Raw genomic sequence first — 21,952 nt, forward strand, 5'->3', positions numbered from 1 at the left:
CCAACCTCAAGTACTTTCGGGTGTTCGGGTGTAAGTGTTTCATTCTCAAGAAAGGTGTTCGTTTGTCTACATTTAAGACTATAGCTCATGAGGGCATATTTGTTGGTTATGCTACAAACTCCCATGCTTACCGTGTTCTCAATAAGTCCACGGGACTTATTGAGGAGACGTGTAATGTGGAGTTTGATGAGAATAACGGCTCCCAAGTGGAGCAAAGTGGTACTTGTGATGTAGGTGATGAAATTCCTCCCCAAGCCATAAGAAGAATGGGTGTTGGTTATATCCTACCCATTGAGGAACCCCTTGTGGCCGAAGGAGAAGTACAATGCTCCACTCAAGTGGAGCCATCACCAACCCAAGACCCACACGCTTCCGAAGAACAAAGTGAAGGCCCTCAACCTCATGAACAAGATCAAGGGCAAGATCAACCTCAAGATGGTGGTGATCCACCAAATGATGCCCAAGGTCAAGTTCTCCCCCTAGAGCAAGTTCAAGGTCAAGAGCAAGCTCAAGACGACGCTCAAGATGATCAAGTAACCCCTCCTCGTTTCACTTCCGAGGAGGAATTGGAGCGTCGTGCCGCTAAGATCGCTTCCAAGCTCACCACCAAAGGTCATCTCATGGAGAATGTGGTTGGAAGCCTAAGAAAGGGGGTAAGCACTCGTAGACAATTAGCAAACTATTGTGAACATCATGCGTTTGTTTCTTGTGTCGAACCCCAAAAGGTTTATGAAGCGCTCGAGGACCCGGATTGGCTCAATGCCATGCATGAAGAACTCAACAACTTTGAACATAACCAAGTGTGGAAATTAGTGCCAAGGCCAACCGGGAACCATAATGTCATTGGAACCAAGTGGATATTCAAGAACAAGCAAGATGCTCATGGGATCATTGTTCGCAACAAGGCTCGTTTGGTGGCACAAGGCTACTCCCAAGTCGAGGGTATCGACTACGGTGAAACCTTTGCCCCCGTCGCTCGCCTTGAATCTATTCGTTTGTTGATTGCTTATGCTTCTCATCATAATTTCACGTTGCAACAAATGGATGTGAAGAGTGCTTTTCTTGATGGTCCCATAAATGAGTTGGTGTATGTCAAACAACCCCCCGGGTTCGAAGATCCCTATTTCCCCGATCATGTGTATCAAATCCACAAGGCGCTCTATGGCCTTAAACAAGCCCCACGTGCGTGGTACGAGCATCTTACGGAGTTGTTACAAGATCGTGGATTCGAAATCGGGAAAATCGACCCCACTCTTTTTACTAAGAAGGTCAAAGGGGAGTTGTTTGTGTGCCAACTATATGTTGATGATATTATTTTTGGTTCCCCTAACAAAGCCTTCAATGAAGAATTTGCCGCTCTCATGACCTCAAAGTTCAAGATGTCTATGATGGGAGAGTTGAAGTTCTTTCTCGGATTCGAAATCAAACAAAGAAGAGAAGGAACCTTCATCAACCAAGCCAAATACACTCAAGACATGCTAAAGAGATTCAAGCTAAGTGATGTCAAGCCGGCTTCCACTCCAATGCCCACCAAGTGCCAACTTGACATTGATCCCAATGGTAAAGCGGTGGATCAAAAGGTATATCGCTCCATGATTGGATCCTTGCTTTACCTTTGTGCATCTAGACCGGATATCATGTTGAGTGTGGGAATTTGTGCACGATTTCAAGCCGCACCTAAGGAAAGCCACTTTGTGGCGGTCAAGCGAATCTTTCGATATTTGGCTCATACCCCAAACTTTGGCTTATGGTACCCAAGAGGAGCAAACTTCAAGCTTGTAGGTTATTCGGACTCCGATTGGGCGGGAGACAAAGTGGATAGGAAGTCCACTTCCGGAGGGTGTCAATTTCTTGGTTTCTCTTTGGTAAGTTGGTCTTCTAAAAAGCAAAGTTGTGTGTCTCTCTCGTCCACCGAAGCGGAGTATGTGGCGGCCGGGAGTTGTTGTGCTCAACTCTTATGGATGAGGCAAACTTTAAAGGATTACGGTGTCATTTGTGACAAAGTGCCTCTTTGGTGTGATAATGAAAGTGCCATCAAGATTTCTCTCAACCCCGTGCAACACTTCAAGACGAAGCATATTGAGATTCGGTATCACTTCATCCGAGATCACATTAGGCGAGGGGAGATCGAGCTCAACTACGTCAACACCCATGATAACCTTGCAGATATTTTCACGAAGCCTTTGGATGAAGCAAGATTTCGCGAGTTAAGGCATGAGCTAAATATCATTGATTCGAGCAATGTTGCTTGACCCCTTGCACACCCCACCACACTCAACTTGTTGTCTATTCTAGGTGTAGGCATGGACATAGGGGGAGTGTTGTTCTCTCAATGAACTCTCCCTCCCCCCATTATGCATAAAGTGATCAACTCTTTCACATTAGCCATTTTTGATGGTACTTGTGCTTCAAAGACGAGTTTTGGTCATGGGCCCAAGGATAATTCTTCGTGGTGCCATACCAATTGACTCAAACATAGGTGGCTCCGGCCACCGCCCTCTCTTTGGAGAGGTTGTGTCTCGTGGTTGATTCTTGTTGTCTTTTGCCTTTCTCTCTTCGTGTTGAGCGTGTTCTTGTGGTGTCTTGTTTGCTTGAAGATTCCGTGCGAAGACCATTTTTTTCTTGTGTTTGAAACGTGCATCTTCTTGAGCTCACGGTACTACCGCGGCCTGCCACGGTACTACCGCGTGTGGAGTGCACGGTACTACCGCACCTAGCACGACAGTAGTTTTTTACTGCCGCCTGGGGGAGCGGTACTACGGCCTCGGTGCGGTACTTCCGCCCGGGCGGTAGTACCGCGATGACGTGCGGTACTACCGCGCGAGGAGTGAGCGATACTTCCGCACCCAGCGCGGCAGTAATTTTTTACTGCCGCCTGGGGGAGCGGTACTACGACCCAGGTGCGGTACTTCCGCCCGGGCGGTAGTACCGCGATGACGTGTGGTACTACCGTGCCTTCACGGGCGCGTGGGGGTTAAACACGGGCAGGGGGGTTCTAACTCCCCCATACCCATTCGTCTCTCTCCCCACTTCATCTCTCTCTCTCTCGCTCAAGAACGACGCCGGAGGCCCTCGCCGGATCTCCATCTCCGGCCGCTCTCCTCGGATTCCGACCGGTGGGATCGTTCCCCACCACTCCTCTTGCCATGGAACAAGGTTTCTCCCCAATCCCTCTCGTTTTCTTGTTCATCTTGTTGCTTTTAGGTTTTGGGGAGATGCAAGTTGTTCTTGAGATTTTTTTTCAAATCTATGCAAGAGTAGGATGTAGGAGAGTAGTTTTGTGTAGTGTTGGTACTTGCTATAGTTGTCCCGTGATGGATTTGATCGACCGTAGTACCGCGTGTTGACACGGATGTGCTCAGATCTCCATGGCTATTTCGGATCTGCAACCGTGCGGTACTACCGCTCTGCGGGCGCGGTACTACCGCACGTCCGGTACTACCGCCCTGCGGCGCGGTACTACCGCACGTCCGGTACTACCGCTCCTTGGAGCGGTACTACCGCACGTGGCACAACACGCGTTACTACCGTTGTCTCACATCCCTCTTGTGGCACTTCTTACGTACCATGTCTACTTGTTTCACCTGCTTTGCTGTGGTCTTTGCATTGATCCTTCTCGTGTTTTGTGCGTGTTTGTTTTGTGGTGTGTGTGTTAGGTGGTGACTCAGGTGCTCCCGCTCGCCGCTCCAATCCACCCCGTGACACGGGGTCCAAGCGTATGCGCAACATAGAGGAAGCAGAGGGCTCCAATGCCCCCCAACGCAGAACCAAGACCACTGCCAGCAAAGAGAAGGAACCCACCAAGGGCATGGATGAGATACCGCTTGCTGAGTTCATCGCTCGGAGGAAGGTCAATCCGTATGGAAACCCTCGTGCCATCTTTCGAGAGAATGATCTATTCTGGACCAAGCAGCAAAATCTCATTTATCTGGATGTCATCAAGGCAAAGCAAAATACCCATGTGGAGGTGAAGTGGATCAACATGCATCACATGCGCAAAGAGGCGCACCGGGAATACTTTGGTGAGGCTTTGGACCTCGTGGAGCAATTTGGCATTGAGCATATCATCTCGTTCCACAAAGACTATGATCCTGAGATCCTTGCCCAGTTCTTTGCCTCCGTGCATTTTCCTCCCAATGAGGAAAGGACCATGACTTGGATGACCAATGGCCGACAGCTGACTGCTACCTGGAAGGAATTCATGACACTGCTTGGGGTTCCGAATGAGGGGCTCACCACACCCCAAGGTGTTCGCCCTCATTCCAATTCCGAGTCTGCCAACAAGAACAAGCTCATGCCCTACCTTGTGGAGAAGAAGCTCTCCAATGGCAAGTCAACTTGGGTACTCAACTCATTTCTTGACATCATGCACCGGATCTTCCGCAACACTCTCTTCCCACGCATTGGGGACAAGGACAAGGTGCATGCCTATCTGGTGGATATGATGCTATTGTGTGAAGAGGCTCGCAACTCTCAGACTCAGCCACTTGATGTCTCACATATCATGTGGACTGAACTTCGGTTTGCGGTCTACAACCGCAAGGTCCCCATCTATGGACCTTATCTGTTTCAGTTGATCTCGGCTACTTGGGAGCGGGTCTACCCTCAGGATGAGTTTGAGGCCCCTGGTTGGATCCGGCATGAGCCCATCAACCTCCGTATCAAGTCTTAGTGGGCCAACACTACCTCTCGTGCTGATACTGCGGCTGCCATGGACATGGATGCAGATGAGGGTGAGGAGGAGGCAGCAGACGAGGACAGTTCTGAGGGTTACATCCCTCCCACCTCTGAGCCTTCTTGGGCTAAGCGACTGAAGAACAAGATGAAGATGTTGTTCTGTATGCAAGCCAAGGGGCAGTACCAGATTCATGTGGCTTCCAAGGAGGTTCGCCGCCGCGACAAGCGGATTTTCAGGACTTTTGGCGAGAACATATCTAGCGGGTCAGAGGTGAACATGACCCCAGAGGCTGAATGGCTGCACAAGCAGGGCTACCGGTGGACCGAGTCTGAGGAGGAGTCCGTCCCAGCTGCAGAGTCCGACGATGAGCGTGGCAGTGACTACTCCGCTTGAGCCACCCCTATTGCTGTAGGTGTCCTCTCTGCCTTTTTGGCGTCTCGATGCCAAAGGGGGAGAGAGTGTAGGATTTGCTGCGAGTTATGTCGTGTTTGGGTCAGTTGAACTTCGTTTATTTTGTTTGCTTTGGTTTGCTTTGGTTTGTGTTCGTGAGACCTTCTATCATATGGTGTAAGACATATGCACTCTATCGTACCGTAGTAAACTTATTCTATCGTGTGCTTATTACATTATGCTCCTGTCTATCTTGCTTAGCTTTAGCCTTATTGCAAGATTTGCCATGTCTATAAAATATAGGGGGAGTGTTGATCCTAGTATGTGTGCCGTGCAGTCCAAAGCACTCATCAATATAGCACACATCTAGGGGGAGCCCGTCGATATTTTAGAGACTTGGGGTTTGCCCTTGCTCTTTGTGTTATACCCTCGTGCAAATCCCGTGTTGTCATCAATCCACCAAAAAGGGGGAGATTGTAAGGTCATTTTATCCCTTAGTTGGTTTTGGTGATTGATGACAATGCTTTTGCGGACTAATCATGTGCATCAAATATTTCAGATATATTGACTAGGCACAAGATGATTGGGTTCCCCTCAAAGGCTATAGAAGACGGCGTTTCTCTTCAGTTCTTTTCGGTGGTATTGAGTCATAGGGAAGCCGTACTATTAAGAGGGGGTCCGCTTTGGAAAGGTTGGGTGGATTCATCACGTACACATCGTCCCTTGCACCTCCTTTCCTCTTGCCTTTGGAGCATCCTAAGTTTTCCGTGTCTATGCAATTATACCTCTTGTCTACCGAACTAGGAAGTGCGGTAGTACCGCTCATCAGAGTGGTAGTACCGCAGGACCTTGCGGTAGTACCGCCCTCTGGTGCGGTAGTACCGCAAGTCCCCATGGTAGTACCGCTTCTAGTGAGCGGTAGTACGGTGGTCCCTGCTTAGTTCCGCAACTTCACGGCTGTAAGGGGCGGATGTAATTTTTTACATCCGCACCTAGCGCGGTAGTACCGCGACTGGCTTACGGTACTACCGCGTCGGCTTTTTGCATCGACTCCAACTCTGCGGAAGTAGCCACGGATGTAATTTTTTATATCCGTGCCTTCCCATCCCTGGACAGCCCCTGCCTTGCGGTAGTACCGTGGGGCTCTGCGGTAGTACCGCGTACCCCTGTGGTAGTACCGCGCCTCAGGTGATGTAGTACCGCGTGCCCCTGCGGTAGTACCGCGCCTAAGGTGCGGTAGTACCGCGCTGCGCAGGCTGAGTTGGTGGATAACGGTTGGATTTGTTCTCCCACTATATAAGGGGTGTCTTCCTCCTCTAGTTGACCACCTCTTCCACCTCCAAGCTCCATTGTTGCTCCAAGCTCCATTTTCGCCTGATCTCCTTCCCTAGCCAATCAAACTTGTTGATTCTCTAGGGATTGGTTGAGGAGGCCCCGATCTACACTTCCACCAAGAGATATTTGAATTCCCCCACTAATCCCTTGTGGATCTTGTTACTCTTGGGTGTTGAGCACCCTAGACGGTTGAGGTCACCGTGGAGCCATAGTCCATTGTGGTGAAGCTTCGTGGTGTCGTTGGGAGCCTCCAATTAAGTTGTGGAGATTGCCCCAACCTTGTTTGTAAAGGTTCGGTCGCCGCCTTCAAGGGCACCAATAGTGGAATCACGGCATCTCGCATTGTGTGAGGGCGTGAGGAGAATACGGTGGCCCTAGTGGCTTCTTGGGGAGCATTGTGCCTCCGCACCTCTCCAACGGAGACGTACTTCCTCTCAAAGGGAAGGAACTTCGGTAACACATCCTCGTCTTCACCGGCTCCACTCTTGGTTATCTCGTGCCTTTACTTGTGCAAGTTTATTTGTGCCTTATCTCTTGCTTGCTTGTATGCTTATTGTTGTTGCATCATATAGGTTGCTCACCTAGTTGCATATCTAGACAACCTACTTTGATGCAAAGTTTAAATTGGTAAAGAAAAGTTAAAAATTGTTAGTTGCCTATTCACCCCCCCTCTAGTCAACTATATCGATCCTTTCACCGGGGCCCGACGTGGGTGCCATGTGGCGAACAGCAGCCGGAGAGGCCCTGCCAGGCCACGCGCGACTGGATGCACTACAAAAAAGACACATCCGTGACATTTTGGGCCAAACGAAAATCTTTTTTGTCATACTTATGACACTTCTATGACGATAATTGTGACAAAACCCGGTATCATCATAGATGTGGTGGGGTCCTACTTCTATGGCAAAAAATCATGACAGAAAATGGGCTTTTCGTCCTGGACGGGCCGGAGAGGCAGCTGCATGATATTCTTTGGGCCGTCCATGACGGAAAAAACCGTGGTAGAAGCGAGGGCGCGGAAAATATCGGGGAGTCCCCGGTTATGGTGGGTGGTCGGGGGCCGAGCAATGCGCGTTTCCCTCGTACGTACGCGCGTGTGTGCGAGGCGTTGTGCTCTAACTGAACCGGAGCGAGGCGTTGGGCTCTAACTGAACCCGAGCGATTGCACTGCAGGCTACGCGTTACTGAACCCGAGCGATCGATCGATGGCTGTTAACTGAACCCGATCGAGTGATTCCTTCACTACTGCTGCTAACTGAAGCCGATTGAAGCTGCCTCTGGATGAACAGTGAGCGTTGCTGGGGGGGTTTGGATGAACAGTTCCCGGTGGGGTGGATGAATAGGACGCCGTGGCGTTGCCTCTAGATGAACAGTGAGCATTGCTGGGGGGTTTGGATGAACAGTTCCTGATGGGGGTGGATGAACAGGACCCCGATCGTTCGAGCCGGTTGGGGCTGGATGAATAGGACCCCGTGGAGGGCAGGATGAACAGGACCACCCCGTGGAGGGCTGGATGAACAGTAGCCCGTGGAGGGGTGGTTGAACAGGAGCCCGTGGAGAGGGCTGGTTGAACAGTAGTCGGTGGAGTAGCGCGCGGTGGAGGCTGGATGAACAGGAGCCCGTGGATGAACAGTCACAGGTGGAGGCTGGAGGAGGTCGACGGTGGATGAACAGTAGCCCGTGGAGGCTGGAGGGGGTCGACGGTGGAGATGAATAGTATCCCGTGGAGTCCCGTTTTGCGGTACGCCACACCCCTCCCGATGAACAGGACCCCCATTTCGACCGTAGTGCTCCAACACAAGTCTGTTTCCTCCGTTTTGCGGTACGCCACACCCCTCCCGATCAACAGGACCCCCGTTTCGACCGTAGGAGGTCCGTTTCCTCCGTTTTGCGTATGCCAGACCCCTCCCGATGAACAGGATCCCATTTCGAACGTGGCCGGTCGAACACAAGGCTGTTTCCTCCGTTCTGCGGTACGCCAGGCCTCGTTTCCATCGGCTGTTCCGTCCAAGCCCTCCCGATGAACACGACGACGCATTTCGTTCCGACCCAGCCGGTTGGCTCCCCATGAACACGACGACGACGCTGTTTCTCCGTTCCGACCCAGCCATGTACACGAGCCCTGGCCGTACGTATGCGCGAGTAGGCGTTCGAGACCCTGCCCGTATGTACGTACGTGGCCGTATTTTCTTTCTTGCACACTGGCCGTTGTACGTACGTGTACATGCTACGTGCGCGCCTCTACTACGACACGTGCGTGCCTCTACATCGACCAGTATGTACGTACACGTTCGCGACCAGAATGACAACGTACGCTTCGACCAGGTGGGTCCCGACTGTCAGGCACTTCCTTGCGTGCGAAGATGTAGCTGGTGGGTCCCAGCAGTCAGGGGCGAATCACTTTTTTTGCCCGAACGCACTTCCTTGCATGCGAAGATGTACTTGGTAGGTCCCAGTAGTCAGGGGGAAACGGTTTTTTCGTGAAATACAGTTGCCCGTCCGGTGGGTCCCTGCTGTCAGGTGGAGGAATAATTATTTTGCGCGTAATAAGGAGGCACTTCCTTGCAGCCGTCGTGGACCCAGCTGTCAGCCTCTCCACGTACAGTACTCTTCCGATGGAAGTCGTTCCTTGACCACGTTGACCACGCCGCGCCGAGAGCACCAGGGCGGTGGACGACGGCGAGGCCTAGGAAGGGGACGACGCAGAGCCGGGGAAGACGCGGCAGTGGAAGCTCACGCGGAGAGGAGTACGAGGGTTCACTGGTTCGGCTGCGGTGTGAGGCTGCCGTCGCCGCAGGGCCTGGCCAGCGGTGGGAATAGTAGGGGGCGGTGAGGCCTCCGCGGCAGCACAGCCGGACATGGGAGGCAAGAGCATGCGGCACGACCGGCGCTGCTTTGGGCGGCTGGAGCAACAAGACCAGAGGTTGAAGAAGCACTACGGTCGTTGGATGGACATCGTACGGTCACTGGAGCTAGAATCGTTCATATTGACTAAGTTGACAAAGCACTCCGTCCCCGTCAACTTAGTAGGCCCACAGGTCAGCTTCCGAAATGGTGCGCCCCAGATGTCAGGGGGAGGAATCATTTTTTGGGCGGGTGAAGCTAGAATATCTGAGATTGAAGAAGAAGCACGACATCCGTTGGATGGGCATCCAATGGCCACTGCTGCTAGAACCGTGTGTTGACTATAAGTTGACAAAGCCTTGCATACGCGTCAACTCTTTTTTTTTGAGGGGACGCGTCAACTTAGTAAGGCCACAAGTGTGTGGCAGAGAACTTATAGCCCATTTGTGATTTGTAAGAATGTGCAGCCAAGTTTTGAATTCTAATGGAATTTACTACACCCCATTTACAGTTTGTTAAAAGTACAGCCCATTTCAACCAACCGTTCAAAACAGAATTCAATAAAATTTCCCACATTTTGATGGGATCCGAAATATTTTTCTCCCAAAATTTCTAGTCAGATTAAATACAATTTCAATATAAATTTATACTACGTAAAAATCCAACGAAACATTGCGCATGCAACAATTAATGAAATTAAAATTTTCAATATCCAAAAATAATATTTTATAAAGTAATTACGTGTTTGGTGCATTTTTTATAGTTACTGCCCAGTTTTTATAATTACATCCCATTTATTATTTCTTAAAGCCCATTTTCTTGTTAAGCCTAATGCATCCCTCCTAGGAAAGATTTGCAGCCCAGCGGGGCGGAGAATAACAACTTGACCTTGCCTGGGTACTCCTAAAAAAAGCTGGGCTAGCCATTTTCAGCTTGAAAAAAATTAATATCTGGGCTGGATATCTGGCCTGGGCTAGATGGGCCACAGCCCGCCCAATTAATAGCTGTAGCGATGTTTTCGTTGTTGTTCAGAGGAGAAAATTAATATCTGGGCTAAACATCGCTCAAGAAAAACTCTGCAGTGCTCACACCTCAAAAACACAAATACTGCTCGAGCTGCTTGGTCCCAGCTGTCGGCCGCTTCTTGTGCAATTCTCTTGTTTATTGACTACATAGGTTCACAATGGTGTGGGACCGTGATGTCAGGAAACCAGGAGGAAGCAAAAAAATTATAGTTTTATATACTAATAAGGAGGCACTTGCTTTCATCCTCTCCAAGTAAAGTCATCTCCTCATCCTCATGTCCGTTGACCATGTTGACAACGCGAGACGGCGGCGCCACGGCGAGCGCAACAACTCGAAGGACGACGGAGAGGGCCTCGCGGGCCCTACAGATGGTCTGATACAGCACTCGCTGCTCATTCGGAAAGCCAGGATCATAGGGCCACATGTCCGCGACGGCATTGTCATTCGCTTGTTCACCGGTGCTCCTTGAGGAGACGGAGGTTGCAACACAGGTCCTCCTGCGCTGGTAGCTCTGGCGCCATTAGGGCGTCGAAGTGCGGCCGCACCTGCTCTATGGTGAACACGGCATGAACCGGCTTGGACAGTGGCGCCGGCTCCTGGTCGGAAGCTACGTCCATCGTCTGATTGTCGTCGCTCAGCTCGGCGAGGTAGTTGGCGAGCCAGCATGTCCGGCTGCTGGACCGACCCGCTGCCAAGCACGAGTATGACTGCCCTGGCCCACCCAGACCGCCTCCCTCGCCCGCGCGTGCTTTCCGCCCGAAAAGGTCAGCGCCGCCCGCCCCGCTTCCCGGTGCATGCGATTGCTCCGCCTTTAAACGACACAAGTGCCGGCCGTCCGTCCTTCTGCCGCCCACATTAATGATATGTGGTTGCCGAGGCAGCTACTCCGGCGCCACACGTCCGTCCCTCCGCCGCCCACCATTGCTATATAAACTGCTGCGCCGGCCATAGCCGCGGTCATCTGCATCCGTTCCTATTCTCCTGTCCACACCACTACTGCCCACCATGGCTTCCTCGCGCTCCAGCACTCTTCAGGACGGGCGGACGACGGACCACAAGGAGATGGCAGCCATTGCTGCCAACTGGCTGGCCGGGAGGCAGCCGGAGGACGACGACGTCCCAATGGAGAACATGGTAGTCGACGATCCGGCGCCAACCCCCTCCTCCGCGCCATCCTCGCCGGTGCATTGCACCATGACCATCGGCGAGGCCCATGCCCAATATATGGACACGGTGAGGCAGAAGCATGAGGAGCAGTTCCGGGAGGCGCAGGCTGACGCCGCCTACAACCACCATCTCCTCCAGGAGCACCTGCAGGCGGAGGAGCAGATCGCCGCGGAGCGGGCGGAGCAGGAGGCGCTGCTCGACTCATACCGCTCCGCCCGCGAGGGCCGTCTCGAGCGCTGGCGGTACCGCATGCGGGTGGCGGAGGCTGCGGCCGCCTACAAAGAGGGCGATGAAGCGGCCAAGGCGCTGTTTGGCGAGACCGAGGACGAGGCAGAGGACAATGCCGGCTCCGACGAGTCCCCGCTCCACTGGCGTCGACGAGGCCCTGCTCCGTCGAGGCCCCGCGCCGCCAACAACGAGGCAGAGGACACCGCCGGCTCCGCCGAGGCCCCACCCCGCCGGCAACGAGGGGGAGGATTTTCCCCCGCTCCGCCGAGGCGCCGCCCGCCGGCAACGAGATAGAGGACATCGCCGGCTCCGCCGAGGCCCCGCCCTGCTGCCAACGACGCCGCGCCACACAGAAAATGAGGAAGAGTAGAACACGGTAGGTCGCCGCCGCTCGGGTCCAAGTAAGGCCACCGCTGCTCCCCTCCGGTTGCTGGCACTGAGTTGTACATCATGGAGCAATTCTATGATTACAGGCTGATTGAAGAGCGCTCCGTGGTTGAGCAAGCTCATGAGATATAGTCATTTGCTAGAGAACTTGAGCACTTCAGTTCTATGCTACCGGACAATGTGCGAAGTAAAAAGGAACAGAAGGAGTACAAAGAGTTTGAGCAGCTTTTTAGCGTTCTTGTACATTGCAATCACAGCGATTCACATGTCATAGAGAACATTCAAAACAATCGATGATTATGCATCTCAGTGATTCACATGTCAGAGCCAATATTTACTTCACAACTAAAGAAAAAAGAAAAAATGGATCGACGCTGCTGACATCAAAGGGCGTCCCATTCGAAAATATCAAACGCATGTCTTCTTGCTAAAATCAATGAGCAAAATTTGACAAGGTTTTCCCATTCCAAGATATCAAATGCCTACGATTGTGGAATGGGCAGGGTTTACCATCAGTTCAGACATTGACATGGCACCTCGTGCTAAATAAACCAGTTGTTCTTTTTGTGCAGTTCCACCAAAATCAACCAAATTCGCGCGTAGCTTGTATGATTTCGCCCTTATATGTTGCAACGCCTTGAACTTATCGGCACCTCCTTTCTTGTGGTGGAAATGGATGATTCAATGTATTCACGAACATTTTGTGCAGTTCCCATTGAAATCAAGCCGAGCACCCATGTTTGCACAAATACAAAAAAAGTGATTAGTATAAAGCAAACTGTACTATGAATTGACAGTTTAAACATGCACCTACATGGTCCATGTAGAGCACACTTTTACAAAAATGGAACTCACCGGAAAGAATCCTAGAACAACATTGTACTCGCGCATCACAACAAGAAAATGGAGATTTGTCAGTCCTTCTGAGCTGAAGTTAGTTTGGTCTTGTGGGGGGTAATGTAACCATCCTTCAACTGCTCCTTCTGATGAGAAGATAGACAGGGCTTATTCATCCTGGCATAATCAGAACTAGTCACTTCACGTACTCCATATTCTTCTTCAGAGGAGGATGATCCTGTTGTGCAAAGACAAGAGGATAACTAAATGCTAGCATCCCTGTTTGCTCGAAAAAAAGGAAAGGAAATATTTAAAACAGCACAGATGAAGCACTTCTCAAAGACAATACCACTTTTTGATCAGCATCTAAACAGTAGCACAACACCAATAGAGATGACAAAGCTCAATCATATGGATGAAATCAGTGGGCGAGTACCAACCTTTGTCAGGAGGCTTATTGTGTAGAGCATACGGATGAAGCACTTCTCCGGAACCATCTGTTGCTATCTACTGTGGTGGCCATGCTTACTATATACTCCTCGATTAGATTAATGTTTCCAACATCTTCTTGTGAAGTTCCACTAAAATATATGGTATCATCAAAGAAGATCCCTGTTTGCACAAGTAGAGATAATTACGTATTACATTAAGAGTGGCATCAAATCAGTGGCAAAACAATTGCTCGTTCCAGCCATAGCAATAAATTAAGATGCAAAACTATATCATTACTTGTGTCATCACAGTTCCAGTGCTTCATTACAGCACCAGGAGTTGATTTTTGTTTTTCTTCCGCTTGTTCTTCCCCTTCATCACTTGGTTCAATAACAGACAAGCTTCGCCTTCAATGTAAGATTTGGCATGTCAATTAGGTTGCACAAGTATAGCACTAAACAATGACATTAATTTTCTGATGAAAGTGGCAAAATACAGGCCAACAGTTGTGAAATACCCTTATCTTACCTCAATGGGATATTACGGTGCACATACAGATTGGAAGTCTTGTCTCCATTTGTGCAGTTCACTAAAATCAAGCAACATTACCGTACAAGTAGCACAACATATGAAAGCACACTGCAGAATCATGTGAAAGAAGGCTATTACTGACCTCTCATGACGCGGAATTCAAACAACTCACAAGAAGAAGATCTGAACCAAATTTGCCAACACGGATAGGAAGTAAGATCTCCTCTTGTGCAGTTCCACTAAGATCAAGCAATCAAGCAACGTTATCGGTGTGACATTTTGGTTAAACTGCACAAAACACTCTTAAAACAAAAGTGTTTTGTGCAGTGCAACAAAAGGTCACAATGGCAACGAGGTGAAGTAGATAACCCTGTTTACACAGAGGTGCAAAGGAAACAACTAGTGGTCAATAACGGTGGATGACACAGAAGCCAACAAAAAGTAGCATCTACCTTATCTAAATGGGAAAGAAAGCAAGACCGTAGCATTTCTCAAACGGTGGCATTGATTAATATTAACAGAGAGATTATATTAACAATAAAATTCGTTAAACATGTAATTTGCTTTTAATTATGGCATTGCATCAATTTTCCAGCGGGATTATTAGAGGGTGTTTGTTTACAGGGACATTTTGGTGGAGGGACTAAAAAAACTCCGTGTCAGTCCCATCTAAACCAAACAGGAGGGACTTTTAGGGACTAAAAGTGGGCATTTGGGACTAAAGAAAGAAGACCCCGAGGGAGTCCTTTTGGGACTTTTTCCAACAGTTGCCCCTGCCACGCATCGCACCTTGTCTCTATTAGTTCACTACTAGGGGTAACATGGTCTTTTAGCATGTCATTTAATAACCTCTAGTACATGTTTAGTCCCTGGAACCAAGCAGGTAGGGACTAGGGAGTTTTAACCAAACAGGGCCTTAGATTAACAACAACTAAAGAGTTGCACGGGACAGTGGACGCACCAGCACCATGTGCATCTACCGATGTACTGGGGTGATGCACAGTCTGTTGCAACAAAGAACAAACAACCAAGGAGCATATTTGTGTTGGTCCCAGTTTTGTTATCTTTAGACACCTTTCCCTATGTGAGCGCAGCAAATCTAGTCCTCTCAAACTCTACAGCCTTGTCCCCCAAAACAAAAGATCATTCGTTACAGATGTGCGTACTGCGTTTGTCATTGTTTTCCCTTTTCGACCAACGTAGGTGTTGGATAGCCAGTCTATACTAGTACTTTCCCCACTTCCTTTCCTCTGTGAACCACGTCCTAGATTTATGCTATACAACTTTCCCCACTACTTTCCCCCATTCCTGTCCTCTTTGAACCACGTCTTAGATTCATGCGATACAACTTTCCCCACTACTTTCCCCCTTCCTTTCCTTTTTGAACCACGTCCTAGATTCATGCTATACAACTTATCCCACTACTTTCCCCCATTCCTTTCCTCTTTGAACCACGTCCTAGATTCATTGTATACAACTTTCCCCACTACTTTCCTGTTTGATCCAACACCTAGATTCGAGTGCAGAAGCGGAAAAAGCCCACATGCAGCTAGAGCAATGCATATGGAATAAGTAAATTATACCTTAAGGTTCTTGGGGTGTGGTTCGGTGGGCGACCGGAGGCCGTTCGACCCACACTATGTACGGCGGCGAAGAATAAGGGGTCGGAGGCACTCCCGCGCCGCCGCTGGGTGAAAGTGAACAGCTGCGCCGGTAGTGGATTCCCTCCCTCGCCGACGGCGACAACGTTAAGCCTCCTTCCCTTCCCGGCGAACGGCTCTTTGACCAGCGGTGAGGGGAGAGAGAGAGAGGCCAGCGAAGTCTTGTTTAGATCTGGAGAGGGTGAGAGAGTGTGAAGAGAGCAACTACAAGCAGACCAGCAGTGAGGGGAGAGAGAGGCCAACGAAGTCTTGTTTAGATCTGGAGAGGGTGAGAGAGTGTGAAGAGAGCAACTACAAGCGCTGAGGCTCCAGCGTGTATATATATACTGGAGACAGTGTGAAGAGTGCAAACCCTAGAAAACAAGCGCTGAGGCTGTAGCTTATACGTGATGAGGTGATTATACGGTCACTACGAGATCGTATAGCTCTGTATCCATCCATTTTGACCAGTCAAAGAATCCTCCTGGCACGAATTATGCTCAAGCGTAGTTATCGAACCCGAGACCTCAAGTTTGATGAGCGAACAGGCTAACCAGCTACACAACCCTCCCTTTATGTTCAACAAGAGGAAAATAACCTTTTATACATTCCTGCATTCGTGTGACAAGCATGTCGTGTTTTTTTGTGTGTGTGGGAGTCATTGGGATTTAAATCATAATCGTGTCATGTGGCTTTGGTGGTAAGACTATCCACAGTGGTGCAGAAATAATGCAGCCTTAGTCACCTTACCTCTCTCCACGTAGTACGTTGGGTCCCACCAGTCAGAGGGTGAAACAAACAAATTAATAAGAAAAATTAAAAGCGCCAGCGGTGTATCTTACCTCACACATCTCGCTACTGCTCGGGAACACTGTCCAATTGATCCCTCTGTTCGCTCATGTACTATTTTAAGTGAATCCTTATTATAACATGCACACAATTTTGGGCACTTGTATTCGACCTAAGTCAGTGTGCCACCGTATCTCGTACGACTCCCTCCGTCTAGGTGTAATAAGTCACGTTAGAAGGTGCAGCGGGACCAAGGTGCAAGCAGATTGGAGGAGAAGGAGAAACTTGACCGGTCATTCCTCCAATCAAAGTCCTGATTTCTGTCTCTAAACGCAACAATTAATCCAAACAATTAAGAGATGCCTCTTCTCTTCTTGTACGTACTCCATTTGTATCTCACTTCCTATGGCTTCGCACTCGCACGATTTTCCTATTCTATGAACCTGTGTGTGCGTGTGCGTGTGCGTGTGTGTGTTTAACAGCATGTGTGTGTTAGAGAGAGCGACCGATCGACCTACTCCTACAGAGAGATGGTGTGTAGTGTATGATTTTAGCCGCGAGAGTCGGTGCATCCTCTCGTTTCCGGGCGTCCGGTAGGGACAGGCGGACAGCTGCCACGCCCGCTCCGGACCAGCCTGGCCCACCCAAAGCCCCTCCATCGCCCGCGCGCGCTTCCCGCCCGAAACGGTCAGCGCCGCTCCAAAGAATCGGTGCCGCATTCATGCCCGGGCAGAGCGGACGCGACCTCTCACTGGCGCCTGCGTTGAAGGGAGAAGCGGATTCAAGAGTGATGGTTGCTTCGTCCGTCCAACTTACTGCTGGGTCTATGTGATTTGACGGCTCATTGGTCATTATTACTGAGGTGGTAGGACTACTGGATGTCCCACGCTTTCGGCGAAAGGAGGTACTACTAGATTACAATTTTCTCCATTCTTACGGTGGAGGAGTGCAAGAGCAGTGAAAACACGCAGGCTCAGTGATTACATGGCCCACCTCACACTATCACCATATTTTCTGGACACCGTGCGACACCTAACTCTTTACATAGTACTACTTGTATAGTACGTACTGTAATTTATCAGCGAGATAGTACAATGCTATGAAGCTTCCAGCTTCTGTTACATGTATCTTGCGTCCAAGGTTGCCCGTTGCAACATTTCATCAAATACAAAGGAGACTAACATGCATGCTATTGCATCTCAATGATTGACATATCATAGCAAATATGTACTCCCTCCGTTCCAAAATAAGTGTCTCAACTTTATGCTACATACGGAGCAAAATGAGTGAATCTACACTCTAAAATACGTCTATATACATCAGTGTTTGGAGTATGTACTAGTAGTTCATATTGAAATCTACTAAAGGACATATATATTCCAAACAATATGATAATCTCTCTAACCAAGGTAGTAGGGACGAGGAGTAAACGGAGGGAGTAGTAAAATTTTCTCCTCGTCCTGCGAGCCACCGCGCGCGTGGGCGAGGGAGCGGGCGTAAGGCGTACAATACTACTACTACTCATGCAGTCCCTAGCCATTGAAACAGAGATAGCTAAAGAAAAAATGATCCATGCAGTCCCTAGCCCTTGAACCATAAACCCTAACCAGGCTTTAATTTTCTGGCAACGTCGGCGCTTCCTAGGAAATGAAGTTTGCAACCCTTTGACCATCGGATCATTTTGTGCAGTTTCACCAAAATCGAGATGAGCATCCCTGTGGCAAAGAAATTGAAGAAGCGTGATTAGAATAAGATTACTGGGACTAGGTGATGAGACATAAACTCATCACAAATACAGTACGTAGAAGCCAGTAGAGGTATGTGCGGGGCAAAGAAGTAGAGAAATATCCACATGGAGTGATGTGGGCAGCTGGAGCAGTGGTGCAAGCCGGCTGTAAAGGGAGTTGTACCTGAGGGATGTCGGGACGTAGCTCAACCTAGAGGAGGGAGGCGGGAGGAGGCAACTACCCACGTCACGGCAGTGAGCAATGGACGAAGGCAACCTCACCGGCTTTGTGAGAGAGAATGGCGGGGACCCCTGACTAGGGCGTGCCGACAGTGGGTTTTCGCCGTCGGCAACGGCGACCACATCTACACTAAGCATCCACCCCTTCCCCGGCGGACGTGATCCGCCGGGATGTTAGAGATGTTGCCACGGTGGTTTTGTGCGAGAGAGTGTGAAAACTGAAGAGAGCAACCCCAGCAAGCAACCGTGTAGGCTCGTCCTGCCTATGTATATAGTGGAGCGGTTTCCTTTTCTCTCCATATGAACCTATTTATATTGCGTACGTGCCACTGAAGAAAAAAACTTTATTTATAAATGACACGGCACCTACTACTCGTTCTCCTATAAACCTTGCGCTTGGCATCTCCAAACTATTAACCTTGCGATTGGCTCTTCGCCTCTTCGGGAAGTCGAGCAATAATGGTACTGCAGTATATATCGTTCTGGCTATATGAGACCAAATGAATTGTTGCACGTCCACCACGTGGCGAGGGTCGAGGGGCGAGGGAGAGTGCGTACTATTACGTCCGTTTCAATATGGACTACATACAGAGCAAAATGAGTGAATCTACACTCTAAAATACGTCTATATACATCAGTGTTTGGAGTATGTACTAGTAGTTCATATTGAAATCTACTAACGGACATATATATTCCAAACAATATGATAATCTCTCTAACCAAGGTAGTAGGGACGAGGAGTAAACGGAGGGAGTACTAGTAAAATTTTCTCCTCGTCCTGCGAGCCACCGCGCGCGTGGGCGAGGGAGCGGGCGTAAGGCGTAGTAAGCAAGCTTCACCTCATCCTGCGAGCCACCGCGCCCGTGGGCGGGGGAGACGGCGTACTAAGAAAGCTTCTCCTCGTTCTGCGAGTTGACGGGACACATCAAAAGTACTCCAGTGTATAGAGCCTTGCCTCTAAGGTAGGCCCCACATGGTTTTCCTCTTTTTTAACATAACGCGTCAAGTCGTAGTTTGTTTGTTCACCTGTGGTAGACGATCCTCCCTCCATCTAGTGGACAACCAGTACACGTGTCAAGTTACCACGTGGGCTGCCTTTTCGTACAGAAATGAGCTCCACCGTGTACCCGCGCGGGTGTGGTTGGGAAAGAGACGAGAGTACGTGCGCCGTGCGTGCACCTCTTCTCTTCGTGCACGTCCCCCACCTACGTGGGTGTGTGTGAGAGATACAAACCTAGACAAATGGTTTGTGCGTTCGTGAGTGTTATTTGTTTTTTTGGGGCGGGAGGTTGATTTCGTGAATGTATTTGTGGGAATATGTGTCGATGACATCTCAAACAAAATTTTGCATGCAATGTGTGTGAAATGGAGGCCTATCCATATCATATATAGAGGGTCGGGCGATCCACGAGAAGAGAGGGAGGGGTCATAGATATCGATAGAGTCGAAGAGAGGATCAAGTGGGTGGGTGCGAGATCGATGAAGAGAGCCATCGAAATTGTGTGTGTGTGCAAGTAAAAGATATAGGGCGACTGACCTAGCTACCGGAACGTCAGAGGGCACAGGTCAAGTTTGTGTGTGGCAGGGAGACATGACTAGAGCGCTCGATGTATCGGTGTGTGTGTGTGTGTGCGAGGGGGTGGGGGGAGGGGTAGGCAGAGGCCTAACTATAGAGGTAGAACGACTCGTATATGTGTTGAGAAGGAGAGACCTAGCTATGTCTTGAGGGAGATCGGTCGACATCCATACATAACTGAAGGACGGGAAATAGGATGGGACAGAGAGAGAGGAGAGAGAGAGGGAGGGAGAGGGGTAGAGTGCTGGATGGGTGATGGAGTTGCTTCTCGAAGATGGTGGGAGAGGCCTACTAGACAAACTGAGGGTGGAACTGCAATATTATCAATAAGAGTGGGGATGTGTTTCTGTGTGTGCGTGTGCGTGATAGATCTGTCGGAACACATCCATGGATGATGAAGGGAAACCATGTGTTTGGTAAGCAAACCTAACTAGATCGGTAGATCAATTGTTGTTTGTCGGAGGAAGGGAGAGACATAACTAATGAGGTAGATCGATCGACGCGTGGGGGAAAACGAGTTATAAGGACCTAGCTAGCTATATGTATAGCGGGAGATCGGTCGGTGTACGTCCATTTGTTAGAGGCAAATAAGGCCCGACGAGACGGATAGACAGAGAGAATGGAGCTAGGAGGTGGTGCGAGAGGCCCAGCTACTAGCTAGATAGGGGGAGGAGTGTGCGGTTGTGAGATGGATGAAAAGAGGGGCGAGAGTTTACACATGAGTGGGACCGTATGAGAGACACGAGGCAAGGACACATAAAGGAGGAGACTGAAGGTGCGTGTGTATGTTGTAGGCAGACATCGCTGGAGAGGTTTATCGATCGGTGTGTGTCGGAAAGGAGTTGTGGAGGCTGTGGGAGAATGACCTAAAGAAGAAGAAAAATGAATGTGCGCGATGGATAGAATGCTGAGGGAGGGGGAGGGCGAGGAGGGCGTGTGCATGCACGAGAGAAAGTTAGTGGTAGCTACAAAGGTTAGAGGATTGTGTGGGTGTAAGAGACTAACAAAGATCATAATTTGATATGAAAGTGGATCCATATATTTGAATAGGAGATCGTAGTGTTTTAAACATATCCATGCATGAATATAGCGGTGATATGCGTGTTGTGGTTTTGCACATGTTATACAATAATGTGATAATGCATGGCGTTTGCAACTCACAGCTAAATGTCGAACAATCTAAACCATACTATACATCAAACAATCTCGCATTTTATTTGAATTTGTGATAATGTGTGGCGTTTGCAGCTTACAACTAAATATCGAACAATCTAAACAATACTATATATCGAACATTCTCACATTTTATTTGAATTTGTGGTAATGTGTGGTGTTTGCAACTCACATCTAAATACTTGTAGGCGTAGGGGGCGGGGCACCATACATAATGTGATAAACACATTATACATATGAGACATGGTTTAGTTTGTGAAGATCTAGCTAGAGCTTGAAATGTACTATGATTTGAAATCAACATAAAGTGGATTCAAAAAATCGAGTTCGAGTTCATATAGTACACATAGTTCATATGTAACTCGAGACTAATCATGTGGTGTGCTGTGAAGATAATACACCAACGATGGTTTAACTTGACAATAATGATGATTGTAGATCTTATTAAAACAGAGAAACGAATTCAAACGCTTTGAATTGACAACAATCATTATTGTAGATCTTATTCAAATAGAGAAACGAATTCAAATTTAGTTCATATTGACGCGGTAGTATATACGTTTGGAATGTAGTAAAACGTTCATTTGAGTACTATGTTGCATGCATTATACACGTAGCGAAATATTTTAATTGAACATAACATAAATTCAAAGTTTTGAATGACATTTGTAATGCGAATTGATTTGGTACTGCACATGTTAGGCTTGTCCGGAAATTTCAACCCGCGCCTTGTTAGCCCGAAATATTTAAGATATATCTTTGTCTCGTTGTGCTCCGACAACTCCCTCCATCTCAACCCGCGCCTTGCTATTCCAAAATTACAACGCGTGCGAAAACTCCCACCTCCTGTGAAATCCCGACACGTGAAATGCCCGTGATACCCCTGAACTGAAAGAACCGCCTCAAATCGGTGGGGGTACTTTCGTAACTTACCCCACATTTTGGACAAGCGC

This window comes from Aegilops tauschii, chromosome 1 (genome assembly GCF_002575655.3).
Source record: "Aegilops tauschii subsp. strangulata cultivar AL8/78 chromosome 1, Aet v6.0, whole genome shotgun sequence".
In the NCBI taxonomy this organism is placed as follows: domain Eukaryota; kingdom Viridiplantae; phylum Streptophyta; class Magnoliopsida; order Poales; family Poaceae; genus Aegilops; species Aegilops tauschii.